The sequence below is a fragment of the Chaetodon auriga genome, chromosome 14, assembly GCF_051107435.1.
Source record: "Chaetodon auriga isolate fChaAug3 chromosome 14, fChaAug3.hap1, whole genome shotgun sequence".
NCBI lineage: Eukaryota > Metazoa > Chordata > Actinopteri > Chaetodontiformes > Chaetodontidae > Chaetodon > Chaetodon auriga.
This window is the reverse complement of record NC_135087.1, coordinates 15,239,310-15,258,869: the sequence shown is the minus strand read 5'-3', so window position 1 is coordinate 15,258,869 and position 19,560 is coordinate 15,239,310.

Below are 19,560 nucleotides of genomic sequence, written 5' to 3'. Positions count from 1 at the left end.
CCCACCGCGACGGACCAATCACAGCTCCCCTCGCCGTATCTGTTTACATTGCTGCCTGCTCGGTGCATGAAGTCTTGCTTAACTGGTGTGATCAGTAGTTTGTTGACATGAGAAAAGTTGGCCGATGTGAATGTTCACAGGATTTTTTTTTTAATGCAGAGTTCTCATAAATTGTTTAATTACTCAGTTTTTTTTTTTTTTTTTGTTTTTTTTTTTTTGTCAGAATTATAAATCCTTTGTGCAGAAATCCCCTATACCTTCTAATCAGTCTGTGGGTGGGAAAGTGTATACATTCTCCCGTGATTTGTTAAGCAACAGTGTAAAGGAGTGAGTTTACAAAATAACGGAAGACTTATAGCTAAATGCATTAAGTATTTTGCTTTTATTCCAGGCCACACTTTCATGCTTTGTGGAAAGAAATACACATTTCTGAAGCACTACAATTTTGCTCACTCTGTCCATAAGTTCTCATGGATTCAGTTTATGAATCCATGAGAAATTTTTTTTTGCTTAAAAAAAATTCACATTGAGCCCACACGGTCTGGAACTCTAATTTCCTCCTCAGAGATTTATTAATTTCCTCCTCAGCGCAACAATAATAATTCTGGATCAGTCTTACGACTGAGAGGGAAATGAAAGACATAGACCACAGGCAAACAACAATGGTGGGGACTCTGATAAAATCAGCAATATGAATGTAATGTCCCTCTGTTGCTGGAGGAGCCCGATGGACATTCAGTTAGGCATTGCATGTCAAGCTGACTGGGAGGGATCCTGTAAAGCCTGATTGCAGCTTGATATTGTGATGGTAGGCAGACGTGAATCCAGGCAAACCACAACTCATTCAGAAATTTCCCTCAGCACTATCAATGTTGAACACATCATCTGGTGGTTTACCACTTTAAGATGTTTCTTTTTTCCTCTGTTGAGATTTTATCACATATTGCTGCTACATTTGATACATCTCTGCATCGTGAGACTGCATGGATACTGTTTGTTTACTGCCTAATGTGTCTGCCATGACAGTGTCATTACCGCCTCCTGAAGTGATCTGCAGGCTATAATCTGTACCCCCTTCATTCAGAAGGATGCAGGTGCTTGGTGAGAATTGCTGAGAAGATTGCCACCTACTGGCTTTCAAAATCATTGTCATTCAGATTGTGGTCCTTGTCTCTTCTGTTTTTCTCCTTTCACAATGGTAAAAAAAAAAAAAAAACATTCACACACTTTGATAAAGGCTGCCACACTGCTTTCCTCTTTGGACAACATTCACTTGTTGATTGACAGGTTAGAGTTTTGGCTTTCAGTACTCATATGAATCATTCTCGGTGTGAAAAACTATGGTGCGAATATCTCTATTCTTGTGTTTTATCTGTCCCTGTTAACCCGAGACCCATTCTTCAGGAAAGAAAACAGGAAAGCAGCAGGGTTGTCGCTGAGGCCCCCAAAAATAAACCAGAGACCCACCCCTCTCGCCAAAAGAGCGCTGTCTCCAAACATGTTCCTACCCGAGCCACTTCCTGGACTCCCGCAGTGTCTTCCTGCACTGGCTCATCTGCTGCTGGTTATTGGTGTGCAAGGTCACCTCTTCTGTGACCTGTGGTGACAGTGGAGCTCGTCCCTGGTGGGTCCACAGGAAGCAGTTTGATCTTTTGATGAGGCCTTTGCCTCCACCTTCTCTTCTTTAAGTGTGATGGCCTGTTGCAGGAACGCTTCCGTCAAATGAGCTGCGTGTGTCGTGCAAAGAATTTCCTGCAACTAAAAGAATGTAAATGCCACGACAGCTGTGTTACACTTCAAAAACTCAGCTCTCAAAAACATGACAAAAAAGCAATGAAAAGGGAGTAATGTTACTTAAAATAAGCAAAAGCGATCTGCCAACAGAACAGAAAAATATCCCCAAGATTTTTTAAACAAGTAAAAATATCTCGTCTCAAAGAACGAACCACTATCTAAAAAGTAGTGCAGTCAGACAAAAGAACAAGCACATTTGACAGGATACAAAGAAGTTCTGACTTCAACAAAGCAGTTTTGTACTTGTCAGTGTTGATCAAACAGCTTTATAATTCTGGAAATTCTAGTTTCAAGCATTTAGTTACTCAGAAGCAGTAATAAAATGTCTGTAAAAAGTTATATCTTAAGATGAGGATAAAAAAGCATGAACCAAACAAGTGAAATGCTCCAACATGAAACCTGCCTTGTAAGAAGATTTAGCTCGTCAGATGAAAGACAAGCATACATTGCCTTGATTTAAGATATTCCATCTCAGATTTAGCTTTTTTGCAGTGCATGCAGAGCCCTTAAAACCCGACAAATAAAAAAGCAATATCCACTGAAAATACTGCAGAATTCTTCACATGTTCTCATATAATTCTAACAAGTTTAGGAGTGCATTTGGATCTCAGAACATAAAATTTCCTCCTCCTCATGTGCCCCAGGATGTGTGATTTAACTGAAGAAATAAAACATTGGCACTAAGAAAAAGTGAAAAGAAAAGCAGTTAATTATTGGATTGTATTCCATGCAGGGCAACCTACTTAACGTGTGTATACAGACCAGAAACATGGGACCACAAATCATGCTTGAAAAAGAAACTTCATGTCATAACGCCTCAGACATCGCGCACACACACAACATCGAGCTCTCTGTGATAAATATGTCTGATGGATTTACTTGCTGTGAATATGTGTGGGTGAAGACCTGCGCTGGACAGCTGCACTGCTAAAGCAATCACTTTAAATCACTGAGTGGGGACCGCATAGGAATGAGTTACACAGCAGCAGGCAACGTGTGTGTGTGTGTATGTGTGTGTGTGAGATGATTTACTGTAGGTGTATGTTGCAGTGATATTCCAATATTCAGCGGAGAGATTTAAACTGTGGGAGAGCAGAGACAAGAGGCAGCTCTTTGATAGATTGGGTGTTAGGGTTACACTCCGTATAGGTTTACATCTGCTTAATTTTGATGAATCACTGTTGAGCCGTGTGTTTCTTGTGGAGACTTTTCTACTTGTGCACTTACACTTGTGTGCGTCTGCATCTGCCTGTGCAGCGCAGCTCCCCTCAGAGGAGCTGCACAGTCCCTCCTCTGCAAGGAGATACATCACTGACCTCCTTTCCTTTGCTGTTTTCCAGATTACACCCAGCAGCTTACATAAAGTGTCTCCAAGCTGCAGAGATATTACCCAGCAGCCTTAGCAAGGTTAAATTCTCCTTTTCCCCCCCTCCTCTCTTTGTCTCTTCTTTTCACCTTACCTCACCTCTCTTCCGACTTTTCCCTGCTGCACTCACTGATAGATGGTGCCGCTGGCTTTAGGAATTACGCAACACGTCATAGCTGTACGTCCATCGCTGTGAAACATTTCAAACGCTGTCACCAGGTCAACATTTTGTTGAGAAACACCAGGATGCGGTTTCCGTGGTTGTGCGCATACTGGAAGGGTTTGTTTAGGGAGACTTTCTCTCCGTGATTAAGAATAATGTCATCAGAAATTTGGAACGACAAGTTCTTACACAGTGTGTCTTTTCTCTCAGCACCTCGATGCAGAGCTGGATTTTGTGCAAGAAGCAATGTCCCTATGGGTTACCGCAAATGGGACCGATCGGGCTATTAGTAACAGGAAACAACATGATGCATAATAAACACAGAGGAACAGAGAAGGGATTGAAGAGGGCTTGAATGTATCAGCAATGTAGCCTGGTTCGTTGGCCGGCGTTCCTCGTCCGTGTCTGTGTTGCAGCCCAGTGAGTTTGACCACAGTCATGTGCGTTTAGTGAGATTAATTATTACTGCTTGGATACAGTAAAGATGACTCTGGACGCTCCTGTTGGACAGAGCCAAAAGCTAAAAGATAAAAGAATTGTCCATTTGTTAAATGTGAATTATCTTGACTCAGGCTGTCAGTTCAGTTCATCAAAAAAAAGCTCCAGCAACACCTGTTAAATCAGTGGCTGTGAAGAAGCAGGCGCATCCGCACAGCATTCACTCTGACACAACATAATTAATTAGATCATTTGGTGAACGTTCAGACATCACCATGAGAGTTCAGCCAAACTTTTTCTTTTTCCCAGGGATTTCAATGTGGTGGAGAGTTTTTCTTTGGACTGAAAGGATTCTCAGTTCTTCGGAAACAGGCTTCCTAAAAATCTGAACTATCCCTTTTTAAAGACCCCAGCCTGACCACCACTTTACAGCTCGTTCATTAAGTTTTATTTCCTCTCATTACCAGATCATAAAAGTGTTCATTGCCGTCCTCCCCCCAAAGTCAAACATTTTGTTTGAATACCCTGAAATGACATGAAATTTAAAGGAAATTAGTGAACATTGACAATAGCGGTAAGCATCAATTTCCTGAAGGTTTGCAAAAACCATTTAAACTATTATGGCTTGAATTAAGTGCACAGTTAAATACACTTTTTTTCCCTGAAGAATTACTTTTTACATACAGTAGAGCTTTTGTTTCAGCTTTTAGATTTGGGCAATGATTATGCTTTCATTAGTGCCAACTAATAATGTGTTTGCTTGACAGGTGTGTTAACATCCAAACACATTATCTCAGTGCATTTTTAAAGGCATAATCTGGACCATTCAGCATTAAAATGTTTAATGAAACCACACATATGTGTATGTTTCATTGAGTTGTGTACTGACATTATCCCAACTGTTTCCAACCATGTTCAAACCCAGAGAAATCTGTAATTTAATTCAAGGCTGCGTTTCATTGGTCAAAGTGTCACACGAGAAAAGGTTGATGGAAACGGCAAAATGAAAGCAAACTTTCCTCAATTTCATAAAAACGTTTTTACGCTGGCTGGAGGTGATTTATGCACTGAACTGGTGATGGAAACATAATTTCCCACGGCATTTTGGAATAGTTCACTTTTAAGAGGAATGACTGATCAGCTGTTTCTGCTCTGAGAGAAGAAGCAGAATTGACGGAAATTCCTGAAATTCTCTCCGTTTTTCTCTGATAGATGGCCAAGATGACTGGTTGTGTTTCTTCTTCTTCTTCCTCTTCGTCGTTGAGGTTTATTGGAGGTCGGCAAACAACTGGCTTTGTTTTTCCAGTTCGTGTCTGCTCATTCTTCTCGTCTGTTTATCGCAGCCATGTCTAATATAGACTATACCAGCAGCCCCCAGCAGTAGTTCATTTCTTCTCCAAATCAGTTGAGTGATACATGCCTAATAAGCATTTTCTCTTTGGATTTTTTTTTGCTACGTTTTAAAAGTTTGCTTCAAATTCAAACTAGGCAAACTAAACAGCTGGCCACTTTAATGTTTGCTATTGTTTCTATTGCTCAGCCATGATGGAGCCACGATCCCATGCTAATTCTCAACGTCATCAAACTCCGACTCTTGGTATTGTTTTGACTCCTAGCAGCAGAAATTACATGTGTGTTTAAGTCGTCAACTTAATAGAACTTCCAGTTTATTAACTATCACAGCATGTCAGTTTCCCTGGAAAGTTGTGTATAAGGACGGGGGGATGGACATTAAGTCTGAGTGAGACGGATAATTGGACAGACAAAGAGAGGAATGACAACACGGAAGCATACCGCTGGGACTGAGTCACATCATCATTCCCATCACGCCTGTGGTTATTATCATGTTTTTTATTATATGTAGCAGCATGTGGTTGTTGTTTATGGACAAGTCCGGCAGAGGTAATTTGCTCTGTTTATGAAGGCATCTTGAATATACCAGGAATGGGTGCTCCTAGAACAACAACTACGACAATGAGCTTGGCAGGAGCGAAGGGACAGCTTGACTTTGTTTAACGCATAACAACAACAGCAAGGCTGCACAATAGCTGCCCTGGCAGTTGCCCTTTGTTGAACAGGGAGCTCAGAGGAGTTTCGCTGGTTTACACTGAAACTTAAATGCATTGTGCTGTGCGATGTGTGTTACGACCAGAGATGCACATAGCTTATTTAGTCAGATACTGAGGTGACTACCATCAGATGGTGTTTGCTAGTCACCCGATACACAGGTCCAGTGTCTTAAAGGTCCAGTGTGTAAGATTAAGTGGCATCTAGTGGTGTCTGAATACCCCTCACCTCACTCTCCCCTATGGCGGCAGTGAAAACCATGAAAGAAGCCAGTGTTTACGCTACTGTAGAAACATGGCAGTACAACATGGCAGACTCCGTGGACGAGGACCTGCTCCCGCTGTCCATATTAAGAGCTCTTTTTAAGGTAACAAAATCACGATTATTCTTATTTTCAGCTGATTATACACTAATGAAAAGGGTTAGGACTTTTTCTTCCCCAGCATTAACTCTGGTGATCACTTGTTGCCATGGTTGCTTTGCTGAGGCATAACTCAACCTAATGTAAAGCCTTAAGTTTTTATTTATTTATTTATTAGGGCAGTCAAATCCTTAACATGCGTGTGTCGGCTACAGAAGCAGACATGACATTGTCCCGTTCAAAGCCCAACATGATTTTCCATGAATAAATCAGGAGATCCTTTCAAATGAAGAGCCTGACTGCTAAATATCCGGTTGGGAAAGAACTGTCTGAACAGAATATCCAGACGCGTAGTGGTCTTTAATATCGCAGCCCGCAGTCGACAGTATAATCACGTGAAAGAGGAAAACTTCAATAGCTGCGGCCTCCACTCGCCTGACAACAAAGACGGAAAGAGAGCGACGGCGATGAGAGTCAATTATGTGACAATGATGTCATGGTAGTACTGGCTCTGATCAAAGCCACATGTCTTATGGGGTTCCCTTGCTATCCTCCGTGCCCTGCATCCTAAACACCAGACGCTGGATTTTCACACTGACAGTGATTGGAAGTGCAGGTGACACACACAAATCATGCACAAACAATTTTACAAACACAGACGAATCAGCAAAAACACGTTATATTAGAAACAAGCTATCACCAGGATCATTGCAAAGCACCACTTCAACACAGGACGACAGTAAATTACCATCTGGCAGTGTGATTTTATTGTCTTGTTGTGACAGATAACAAGTAAATTACCATCTCGGCTCTGAATCCATGAAGGGAATGCATCCGGAATCTAACCCTTTAACACGTTTTCGGGGGTTTTGAGGTACGCTGAGACTGGCGTGACTATCGTGAGTAACTCAGTGGAAAGTGGAAATGTTATGGTTTTACAAGATGATAGATGAAGCTGAGGGCAGAAAGTCACATTCTTAAATGTAGTGTGGTTGGGATGGTTTCTGTGTTCCCAGACCAATAGCTCACTGACACTTATCTAATTCATAATTTGCTCCTTTATTACAAGCTTCAACTGAAGCATGAGGTCACGGGGGAAACATGGACACCCACACTGATACACACGCACGCACATGCATATGCTGTGTGCTATTATATGTTTGCATTTTCACTCTATTTCTCTGTCTGGCTCTGTCTCCCACTGTATTAAACTGAGTGGGAGGTTGAGTAATGAGGCTTAACATATAATCCAGACCTCCCTTTCTTATCTTTGCTTGTTCTCTTCTCCGCTTTCACTCCTCCTCCTACTTCTAACTGCTTCTAGGAAAAGTCTGGGTTATCTTCAGCACTCCCCTTTTCGGCTTAAACCAAATTGCATTCCACATAAGTCAGATCCCACGTATCACCAATCAGCACTCATGTTGGCGGGTCACTTTTGGATGTTGGGATGTTGCGGGTGGAGCTTTGCGTTGTGCTGTGTTGCTCTGTGAACTCATCCACATTTGAAGAGTTGCAAACTTTGAGCTTCTAGTTAAATGATGTTAAATTTTGCTTTAAGTCAAGTGCAGTAAATTAGTGGACTGCTGGAGCATCTTAAGTCATGCCAGTTTCCTCGATTGCCTGCGTTCCAGGAAACTGGGGCAAATCTCCCAAGATAAAGCAAAGGCTGATTAAACACCATTCTGTCATCACCATCAGTTTCACCCAGAATTCTGAGTGCACATACAAAGCTAAGACAGTTACAACAAGAGGGCATTATTGTATTTTTTATGTATCTGTATTTATTTTGAAATGCATTGTTTAGTTAAATTTGTTGCACATTAATGAAAACTGTGTAACTCTAACTGGGTTATTCTTTAAACTTAGACATTACCTTGGTTGGGAAGCACAGCTGTTCAGCATCGCATCGGGTGTTTCTTGTACGCCCAGACGCTGGGGATCACAGAGGTAAGAGGTCAGAAATTTCACCAGGGAAACTCTGATGTCCAGCTTTAGATGGAACCTAGTGTGATATCTGAAATATCTGATTAGCAATGTCACGTTAACAGGCCGTGCTATGAATTTTTCCTATGTTTAATTATGAGTTTCTGTGTGTGGAATGCAACAAAAACTCAAGTTAGACAGGTCACGCACAATCAAACACAGTCAGCAAAGCTATGCCTAACTGTACCGCAGTCAACAGTTGCATTTCTGTTTAGTATTTTCTGAATCTTAAGTCAAGCCACAATATAATCATCTGAAGTGTACTGTGTTGGCATAAGTTTCCCAAATACTGCAGCACTGAGACAGGATACTAAAACAATTGACAAAGATGTGTGCAAGATGACCTCAGAAGGATTAGTACATCGCATCATTCTCTTTCGTGCTGAGCGCTCCTGTGGTGTTCCAGGAAAGACGAGCTTGTCTGGGAGCCGTTGTACCGTTGACTCAAAGCCACAGAGGCTCCCCTCTCCCCCTCTCTGTCCCTCCATCTCCTCCCCTATCTCCTTCATTCCAGCCTTCCTCTCCTCCAGCTCTGCCTTTCCAGTCCTCCGCTTGCATCCACCCCTGCCATTTTAACCCCCTCCCTCCTCCATCTATCTTGTCCTTCACGGGCTGCTTCCCATCTTCCCCTTCGTCTCGGTGCACACTCCAAATGCACCAGCCTAGGGTGAGTGGCTGCTTCTTATTCCATGTCAGAGTGATCCCAACTGGGCCACAGCCTAATGAATCATTTCCTCTGAGATACGGTGAGAAAATCACTTTCAGAGTTTGGAGGGAGCAGTTGATGCAGCATGAAGCTCACATGCCCTGTCCTCTCTGTGGCGAAGCCAGGCACAGTTTGTATACACGTGTGCATGCAACCGCTCACACACGCACACAAACCAACACAGAGGGATGGCTGATGTTGTGTGCCTCTTGTTGTATTCTTTATTTTACAGGCAGCTACTTTGGCTCCGTGAGGCCACAAACTTGATTAAAATGGTTTAAGCCAAATGAACATATGGATATCAGATGTTGTGCCCTCTGTCTTTTTGCACGTCTTTTCTACCCTTTCCATTCTGCGAAAACAAACTTGGGCACATACGTAACTGTCATAGCACACTGCCACTCATCATATATATGCATACCCTTGTGCAAATGCGCGTGACCTTTTTTCGAGAGCGTTCACTAAATATCCACTTTGACTCCTCTGACCTGACACACTCACGTTCGTACACAGCCTGCTCTCTGTCACGTACCATCTCCCCCTGGATTTCTGGACCTCCCTGCTGCTCAAGCTGTGTGACTTGGCAGTACACACCGTTGCGCAGAAAACACAGCACCCAGGAGGTCATCGAGTGTGTGTGAGAGAAAGAGGGGAAAGGCAGCGGTAGAGATACTGCATGCATTGTACAGTGTGTTTTCGTGTCAGCAGTATGTTTGTGTTTGTGCACGTTAAGCACCATTAAACAGGTGGCTCCGTATGGCTGTGCAACCAGACCCTGGTCCCGTCCTCAGAGGAAACACTCCTACAACTCCCAGGTTCCCTCCTGGCGTCTCATATTTTCATTTCTGTGCTATAATGGCATTCGTCTCGCCTTGTCCTGTCCACCCTCCATATACTTTATTTGAACTCCCCCCCTTCTTGACTATAGCTTCTCCTTTGCCCCCTCAGGCTATTTCGCTTGGCCGCTCGCCCAGATCAGTACACATTCTGTCCCCCAGTCATCCCGGTCATTTGGGAGAACCATTTTCCTTCATGCATGTTCAGTGTTCCCCCTGAAGTTCCTTGATTTACTCCCCCTCGTCCTCCTTGTACAACTACATTAAACAGAGGTCTCTGGCAGCCGGGCAAAGGAATGAGCCAGAAAAAGAACATGCCACATGGAAAGCTTTATCTGTTTCCTCCCAACACTCATCTGAAAGAGATGTCACAAGCTTATCCAGAAAATTGGGTAAGAGCTGCTGCTCCCCCTCCTGCATCAGTGAGACTTAGATAAAGCCAATTTCTAAAGATATTATTCTGTTTTTTATGCCTCCAAATACCTTATAAAACACAATGTCAGATACTCACGCACAATATTTTCATTGCAAGCTATTTGACCACAGCTGATGGCTGCAGCAGCTAAGAGTGGTATCCAATGGATTTTGAGTTTCAGTCCAAATGCAAAGAAAATGTCAGTAAAAGCCTCGTTGGTTTTATTGCCAGATTCTTGTAAACCACGCTGGTTCACCATTCTTACATGACCAAGGTGAGGACCTGCCAAAGTGGAATATGCCTCAAGTCTTTTTTTTTTCTTTCCTTTACCCTTTCAAGTGAGTTACTTCCTTGTCCTGTTCCACGAACCCCTGCGTACTCAATCAGCAGTTTTGGCTGCACAGATTCTTGCTTTGGCATCACGCTGCACTTGTGTTTAGCTGTTGCTACATCCAGTGATAAATGTCCTCGGCCTTTATGGAATTCCATCAGTCCAGCTCAGCCATATCCTCAGTGTGAGTGTGCCATTTTGCATCTGTGTTATAGTTGGCATGCTGAGCACCAAGGTCTGCTTACATCTAATTAACACTCTGATAAATTAACACTCCTTGTACTAAACAAATGTCTGCCTTATTTCCACAATCACAGCATGAAGGAGAGCAATTCCCGGATATGTGTTGGGCTGAGGATGGTGCTGGCTCTCCTTGTACTGCATTCTTGTCCTGGCTTTTTTTAATCTGTTACTTTGACTCTTCTTTTCAGCCTGCTCCTCGTTAAATCCTCCATTTCTGGTGCATTCTCAAGACAGAAACATCATCGCAAAACGCTGCATTATCTTTACCTGAGATATCAAAAAGAGTCCCAAAGCAAGAGGGCTGGTCATTGTGCCTTAATACATTTGAACCTTGTGGAAGTGCCATGGATATTAACCAATAATGTATCTGGTAAACTTGTTTTAGAGACTGGCCATGTCATTGGTCGAGCACACAGGTTGAGCACTGGCCCCTTCATTCCGTGATTGCGGTCTATGTGAGGTCAGGAGGTAATAATGGTGAGCCACAGAGATGCTTTTGCTCTCTCTCTCTCTGTACTACATCACTCCCATTTAGCCACTAATCTTTTCTAAATAAGCTGAATTGACGCAAGTCTAAATATTGGACTGTGAGAAAAATAAACAATCTGTGAGAATACGTCTCCAGGCAATAGAAGCCCTATTTTTTAAGTAAATTAAATTCGTTGTTGAGTCTACAGTATTTGTCGTTGCTATATTGTCTACATTGTTTATAGTTACTGTAAGTATTGTTTCATTCTTTTGTTAATTGTATTTACAATGAAAAGCAAAAGATTAGACTTTGTTACTAATTAGCCCATACTTCTTGAACTCGATGCGTGTGCGTGTTGGAGAACACGATAGTGTTTCATAAAAGCTAAAATCGTCAAATCGTGCCTGTTTTTTAATAAGACCACGGGATAATGGTTAACATCACTGTCATGCTATTAAAACCGCTGTGTGACCACACAGGCTTTATGAGCAGGGACATGGTCATCCTCAAGTCACCACAGCCATTAGGAAAACAGATGCATTATGGGATGAAAGCTAGAGACAAATGTTAGTGGTGATTAACATATGTAGCTCTCGTAGGGATGATTACAATATGTTGATTCAGTTGCAGCGTTTGTATGTGAGCTTCTCCATTACTGTATGCGTATGTATGACCTCCCTTTACTCCCTTTATTTTTTATAATTCCGTCCACCTTCATCATCTCAGTTACGTGGCTCAGTTATGTGAAGAACATCATATAAATCCTGCAGTATAGTTTTCCCCTACATTTTATCTCCACATTCAATTTGTAAATAAATCTTTTTGTCTGCTAATTAGTACAAAGGTACCCAAACTTATTGGGCTGGGGTTCCAAATTTTAGATTTCTAAATTGTTCACAACCCAAGCTACTTAATGTTTCTGTCTTCTTTTCCATTATGTTCACTAGCTGGTGGCTACCTTTGTCCACCTGCTCATTGGTACTGGTACTGGTAGTGTACAGTGGATGCAGGACCGTTAAGCCAAAACAATTGGTTGCAAGAAAACTTTGTGGAGCTGAACAACAAGGATGGGTGATAATTGTCTGTGGGTTCATGCGCTTTTGAGGACTCCTTTCATAATATGCGTGGCCATTTGATCCATTGATTAGAGCAGCTTTAATACTTATGAGAAAATCTGAGCCATTTGTATATCGGGGGGATTGTATCCCCGAGGCTGGGAGAGAATGAATTATTCATTTGTGGTAGTAATACATCCCTTTCTCTTTCTTCTGTCATGTGTTGTTGAGTTTGTACTTTTTTAAATCGCAGTGCATTTTCCCATGTCATCCACTTTGCATGATGGAATTGTTTGTGACTGAACCGTGCTGTTAAGTATACTTTTTCCTGTAAAATCACCTGACGTCCTTCCTTTTCTCACTCAAAAGCTGACATGCTGCACCAGAATTGGTCCTACCTTTTATGACACGTCATAAATCAGACCACGAGGTACGGCACGCTAAACTCTTCCCTCGCAGTATGTTATGAAATGAGGAGTAGGTGTGATGTCAGCTCTGGGCCAAACCAAATGGGTGCCATGGGATGTGAGCGATGGAATTCAATTGTTTTGGGGGATGGGGGGTAGTTTTTATGTTTCGGAGTGTTTTCTCAGCTGGTCCGCGCAGGAGGACGCAGGCAGCCGTCCCTTTGCACTCAAATGTCCTCATGTTCGCACTGGACCTAAAGTACAGATGTATCCATTACGTCAGAGAACATTCACGCTTCAGTACATTCAAGGAATTGGTCAGCCCCAATATTGGTGACCTACCACAAGTACAAAGACAGATGTTCAATATGCATACATGTCTGTTAGCTGGTGCCAATTTGCTGGCTACATGGAAGTTGTCAGATATGTAAGTGCTTTTAGATCTTTTATGAGAAACTTACTCACTTGATGTAAAAGTCTATAAAATTTGCAGACATTAAAAGACATGTTATTGAACTAATTATAGTCTAGAGCTGGTAGTTTAGGCAATTTAAAGGAAAAAGCGATTGAGATCACAGGATGTCCGGAGTTCTCCTTACAACAAATGTCCTCAGGCCCATAATGACATTTATGTGTTGTTTTCCTTCTGTTTCAATCTGTGGGATGATTACATTTCCAAAAAAGAATATAACTAATATCCTCTAAAATTAGAAAGTCTTGTCATTATTTTGAAAAGGGGCTGCTCAGGGATTAGGGGTTTGGAACAGAGTTATAATTAGACTCGGGTTAAAGTTAGGGTAAGGATTACTGTAGAGCATTTCATTGTTGCGGTTACAATTAGTGCCTGGGGTTACAGCATGAGCTCAAGTCAATTACATGTCCCCACAGCTGAGTTTGTGTGTGTCCATCTTGAAGTGTATTTGTATTTGTATTTGTATTTGTTTTACCAGTTTCTTTGAACTGTGCCAAAGATATTGCCTGGTTCTTCTTTTTTACAAGTCCAGTTTTGGACTGATTCTCTTTTCAAACATGGCCAAGCCCAGATACTCTACAGCCCATGTAATTCCCAATTTCCAACCTAACAACAATAAACGCAACAAGTGGTCTACTCCTGTGTGCATAGCAACCTCAATCTCAGAGAACACACATTGCCTCTAAAAACTGGCAGGCCCTTAACTACATAATTTTTCTTGGGCAAAGTAAAATTCTCTCAGAACTAGAGGGGGGAAAAGAGGGCAAAGCAGAGTGTAGCTGTTGGCTGCAGCTTCTGGCAGCGCTCAGACCACTGTGATGCGGAGGGACTTGTGTTGCTGAGACGGGCAGAGGAGGCGAGAGAGAGCAGAACGTCTTATTTTTGCTGGCAGAGGAGAGAAGTGCTACCTCGGAGGCGGTTCTCTGCAGAGGCCCATACATCTTTGTTCCTGGCACTCGAGCCAGCGGGGGGTGGGAGTGTGTGTAGGAGGAGTGAAAGGGAGAGAGAAGAGTTGGAGGGGAAGGGGTGGGGGGGGGCGGTGTGATGAGGGGCCTATGTTCCCGGGGAGTCAGCCAAAGTCCAGGACTCGCTTAATGGGTTCTCCTCTGCTATGCGATCCCAGTTTGGAGAATTGGAGCAGACACCCCGACTCCTGTCTCCCCAGCTCTGCCCACTGTGATGGGGCTTGGCATGTGGATGGTGGTGAGATGAGGAGTTGTGGATGCTTCTCTCACTTCTGGTGTCTCCTAGTCACAGAAAAGGCACTGGTTGACAAAACCAAAGCCACCTGTGTGCGTGCGCAGCGATCTGACTCACTGGCTGTCATTCATACCAGAGCTCCCCCTTCCTCTGACTCATCAAATGACACTTTACTGATTTGTGCTATACACGTCCTGAGTGAAACTGAACTTGCAACTGGATGAGAGTGCACTTCTTCTGGAGGCACTCGGTGCCCTTGACTGAAACACTGTCTCCACATCTTGTCAGGTGGTGAATCTGGGAGGTGATACAGAGCAACACTGTCCAGTGTAACATGAAGAAGGGAACACATGGTGAAGCAGTTTTGACTGTAAATTTCCTGTCAGTTGTTTCCACTCTTGGTCAAGCTGCTTCTTGGACTCTTGTCTAAATGTGCTTGGGTGTAAGGTTTCTCGCTGTCCTCAGATGCCTTTATTCATCTTTGTTAACCGGTCCCTTTCTGTTTTCTTGTTCACACTCTGCAGCCACCAGACTAACGAAAGATGAATCATAATTAATCCTCTGCTGCCTTATTATGATTCGGACTCAAGTCATTTATCATCATCTGAAGAAGTCAGGAACAGATATTTTTGAAGTGATTTTACTGGGCAAGAGTTTGGGCAAGTGGGTGCAATATGCACAAACATGTGATTGTATTTGAAAGCTGAGCTGTAGCCCTGTGTGAGAGGTCCAACAGCCACTATGGTTCAGACAGAGGTAGCTCACTGCAGATGTGTTAACTCCTTCTCTGCCTTAACTGAATTATGTAATCAGGAGCTACTGTACTCATGCTGGAGAGCTTAGTGATTTAAACTGTTTGAGTTTATGATTTGGTTTTATTGTAAACATGAAAGCTATAATTATTTCAAAAGCATTTCACTAGACCACCTCTTTTAAAGGCTTGGCATGGGATTGTTATTGGGGTAATCAAGTTGAGCAAGCTCGACCAACTATTTCCAAGTATGGCAGGCGAAGAGGAGGGCTGCGTGCTCAGCTGCATGCACCTGAATGTCTCTCCTGCACTCTGTCTTAAGGTCTGGCACGGGCACCGCTGTCTTACATAATGCTATGAGATCACCCACCAAAGATTTAATGCTGTAATACATAGTTGTTGTTGTCATCCATTGTGTTGCTTTACGCTCCAGTAGACCTAACAGCTTTCTCCAAGTATCCAAACAAGTGTGAGGAGGTGATGCAGAAAACCCCTTTTTTTTTTGTTGCAAATCTAAAATATTGCCAACCCATGACTTTGACATCTCAGAATAATTTCTCTCTGGAATACTGAGTGTAGGCGATGCCACCGCGTAAACAGTCAGAACATGATCGGCTTCTGTGTCCTCTCAGTTTTTCCCTCTGTGGGATCGAGAGGAGGAGAGGAACCGTTGGCCAAGTCCTCTAATGCTGGCAGGCTGAGTAAACGGTGTCTCCGGAACCTTGTGTTAGCCCCAGCATTTCCATAAGCACCCTTCATCCCCGCTCTGTTATTCTTTATGATCCGCACCTCCGCTCCAGCTCAAGCCGTCAAGCCGTCTTCCAGGACCTCTCGGCCTGTCCCGAGCAGCCTCCTGCACCCACTCAGATGCCTGTTTGCAGCGTGGAGTCCACCGGATGCATTGTCCTGTGAAGACCAGCTGATAGCCAGCGTAATTTCACTTGCAGAGTCAAAGCACCCACACCCACACATTTGACATCCTGTCGACATCTGTTTTCTAGGAATTGTTGGATGCTTGTCTGGCTGAATATTAGTGGCGCCTGTGTGTGTGTCCCTAACAAACAGGCTGTTGACTCTGCTTGCTCCTGATGAAAGTGCTTAATTTCCACTTTCGGCGATGTGTTGCAGGAACAAATGTTTATGTAATATTTTGGCCCGTCAACACTCGCATACCCACATGATCAACAGATTCAGAGAGAGGTCGACTTCAGAGAGAGCAGAGTTGGGTAAAACACACAGATGGGCAGAAAGAGACAAAGTGTCAGAGGGATGTTGACCTCTCCTGGTGCATGTGAACTGCTTATGCACTGCTGGTACCCTGTGTGCTGTCATGAAGCTAATGAGTGCTGAATAAAGCATAGGGTACACACTGTTTTAGCATGTCCCTGTGTACGTGTGTGTCCACATGAATAGAATTGAACTCTGCATCATGTCAGCTGCATCATCAAAGCGTTGTTGCTGCATTTGTTTATCAGGCCTTCGCAAAAGTATCTTAAACCTAAATGTACCATAGATTTTAGAAGTAAGTACACTTTGCATTGCTTTTGCAGTCCACATTTTCCTTTCTTTTCAGTGAAAGTGAACCCCCTCAAAATAGGCACAACACAACGCTATGTGAAATTGTCGTTTAGGATAACAGGAACTGAAATATAACATCTCACACTGTCAGCAAGCATGTTCCAAGCGTGGACTGTTCCAAGTCTTAGCAGAGCAAGGTATTTTCAGTAGAGTGGTCAGCTCCAGCAAACCGTTATTCTCTCAGTCAGTGGGGAAATTCTGACAGGCAATCAGAGCCCACTACAAAAGGAGAATGTAAAAACAACTGAAAATGAATCCCTACGAACGCAAATAGCTTATTGCTAAATTGTTTTGGTCTGGCATAAAGCATTGCCAAGAAGAGGGCTTGAAGTGGGATGGCGTGAAAAGCGAGGGAGGGAAGGAGAGGGGTTCTGCCGCAGCGGAGAGCTGAATTATGGGTAGCTTGTTTGACAAGGGTGCATGTGACACTTTTTGTCAGGGAGATGGTTACAAGATATTTCATACCCCAATACATGAGCTAGAATTTGAGATACAGGCACTATAAAAGTGAGGCAGATTATGACAGATGGAGGGTCATTATGCTTTCCTCAGTCACTATTGTTCATCATGAGTAATAACGATTACGCAAAGACTGTTCTGCCTTACTCTTCTGTTATTTCTCTCAAACAGTGGATATGAAAGACTGCATCTCGATTGGCCTTGATGTCAGTGATGGTAATATGTTGCTCGCTTGTTCTTACCAGCGATTATAAAATATTGCATTGGCCTATTCATTGTGGATTCAGATGATTACCCTAGCTGCACTGTGCCAAGGCCACTGTTTCAGACCACAGACACAGACTGCTGGACTGGCATCTACTCAGGATGTTCAGACTAACATTAACCATTTGTTGTCTCTTCTGCATTATCTGGCCAAAAGTATATGGACTCCCTTTTCTACTTCCATTTGTGTACTTTTGTTTTTGAGCTGTTCAAATTAATGAAAATCTCAATGACACAGCAAATATTTGAGAAAATAGTATGTTCAAACTTTGTGGCAACAGTTCAGTGAAGGCCCTTTCCTGTTTCAACATAATGATAGCATAATAGTTTGGCGCTGACTTGCCTTCACAGAGCCCTGAGTTCGCCCCCATCCAAAACCTTTGGCATGAATCAGCAACTGTGAACCGAGTCCGAAATCTTGTGGAAAGCCTTCCTGTGACGTGTAGGTTTCTACATACTTTGCGTGTCCTCATACTTTTGGCCATATAGTCTATGTCCAAGTACTGTAGATTTCTACGAATAAGACACTAGTAGAATTAGTTGAGCCTTTCAAGGCTGTTAGATCTAATCAATTGCGAATGAACTGTGTTTACTGACAACAGTTTTACCAAGTGTTCCCATGTAGTGATATCCTTTACACAATCATGTGTTCACAAAGTGGTGAACCTCGCTCCATCCTCGCTCGTTAAGGACTGAGTCTTTCCAGGATGCCGCTTTCATACCCAATCATGATACTATCACCTGTTACCAATGAACCTGTTTACCTGTGGAATGTTCCAAACAGGTGTTTTTGGAGCATTCCACTACTTTCCCAGTCTTCAGTTGCTCCTGTCCCAACTTGTCTGGGTTAGGGTTTGGGTTATGCAGTATATGGTCCGGCAAGCAGTGGTTGTCAAATGCCCTTGTACAGCATGACACTCTTTTTGAAAAGCGCACTCACTGTAACTTTAAGAATCTGGTGGCTTCGTCCTTCAGTTGAAACATGATCCCTCAGTGTTTACTTTGTTGTTATGTTTTGTCAGTCTGGTAATGCGCCAGTTTGTCCGTTAGGTCTAATTTGATTATGAGCTGCGATGCATGTTGAAGAGTTTGTGTCTTGTGCCAAGAGGACATGGTTAGACTTTGTCTGACATGTGCCATGCCTTTCTTGCTTTCTATCTATAGAGCACAATACATGGTATAAATGTGCATTCACAATTTAGCAAAACAAAGTATAAATATCAAAGATCACTCATTAACTTTTACCTTTAAACCTAAATATATGAATATATCTGTTTCATGCCAGAAACATGAATTCATCAAAGGCATTACTTTTTATTAAAAAGTTAAAATTAGAAATTATCTGCACATCTTTAAGCCTCTCTCCCTCGCATGCATGGGATATCACTCTGCTGAGTGTTTCCAATGTTCTCATGTTGCTTGAAAAAATACACGGAGCAATAATCTGATTTATTTCCTCCCTTTTCAAAACAAATCAGATATGTCTGCCTCTAAGAGACACTTGTACGTGCCTCTTGAAAAGCTTCCAGTCTGAGTTACACAATAGTGGTGCCAGTGCTGTGTTATTGTCTGAGCACACACTGCTATCTCTGACGCTGCACAAGATTGATGGCCTCTTGAAGGTGCTGGACCTACAGGGGAGTACTAGATTCTAACTCTGAAGGTCCACCAGGACTGATCCATCATCAGATAAATGAGATCACAAGCTATTTGCAGGAGACATACTATAGTAATCTAATTTGCTTTCTAGGTTTGGCAAATAAAGAAGGAGTTTTTGTGTTTGCTTGAGGAAAACCTCGCCAAGTCCTGTTGTTCTTAATAGAAAGTAAGGAAGTACAGCTGTTTAGACACTGAAGAATGTAAATGGTGCAAATGCGGTCTGTAAGCCTTCTTAGCCACATCACCTCTTCACAGTGCACACAGGAAAAATTGGAAATCCTGACATGACCTCAGCCTCCACATCAGCATGTCTTGGTGATGGAAGAAGGCAGTCTGGAGGAGGAGAGCTGAAAACTTGTCCACCAACACGGCCTACGCGCCCTCTCGTCTCACTCCACTCTATGAACATCACACTGGAGTGCTTCAACTTTGCCGTTCAACATAAATCATAGGAGACAGTGTTGCTCAGTTTCCATATCAAACAAAAATGACCTCTTAAACAGAGTTAGTTTGAGTGACTGCTTCAGACCATGAACTCCCATC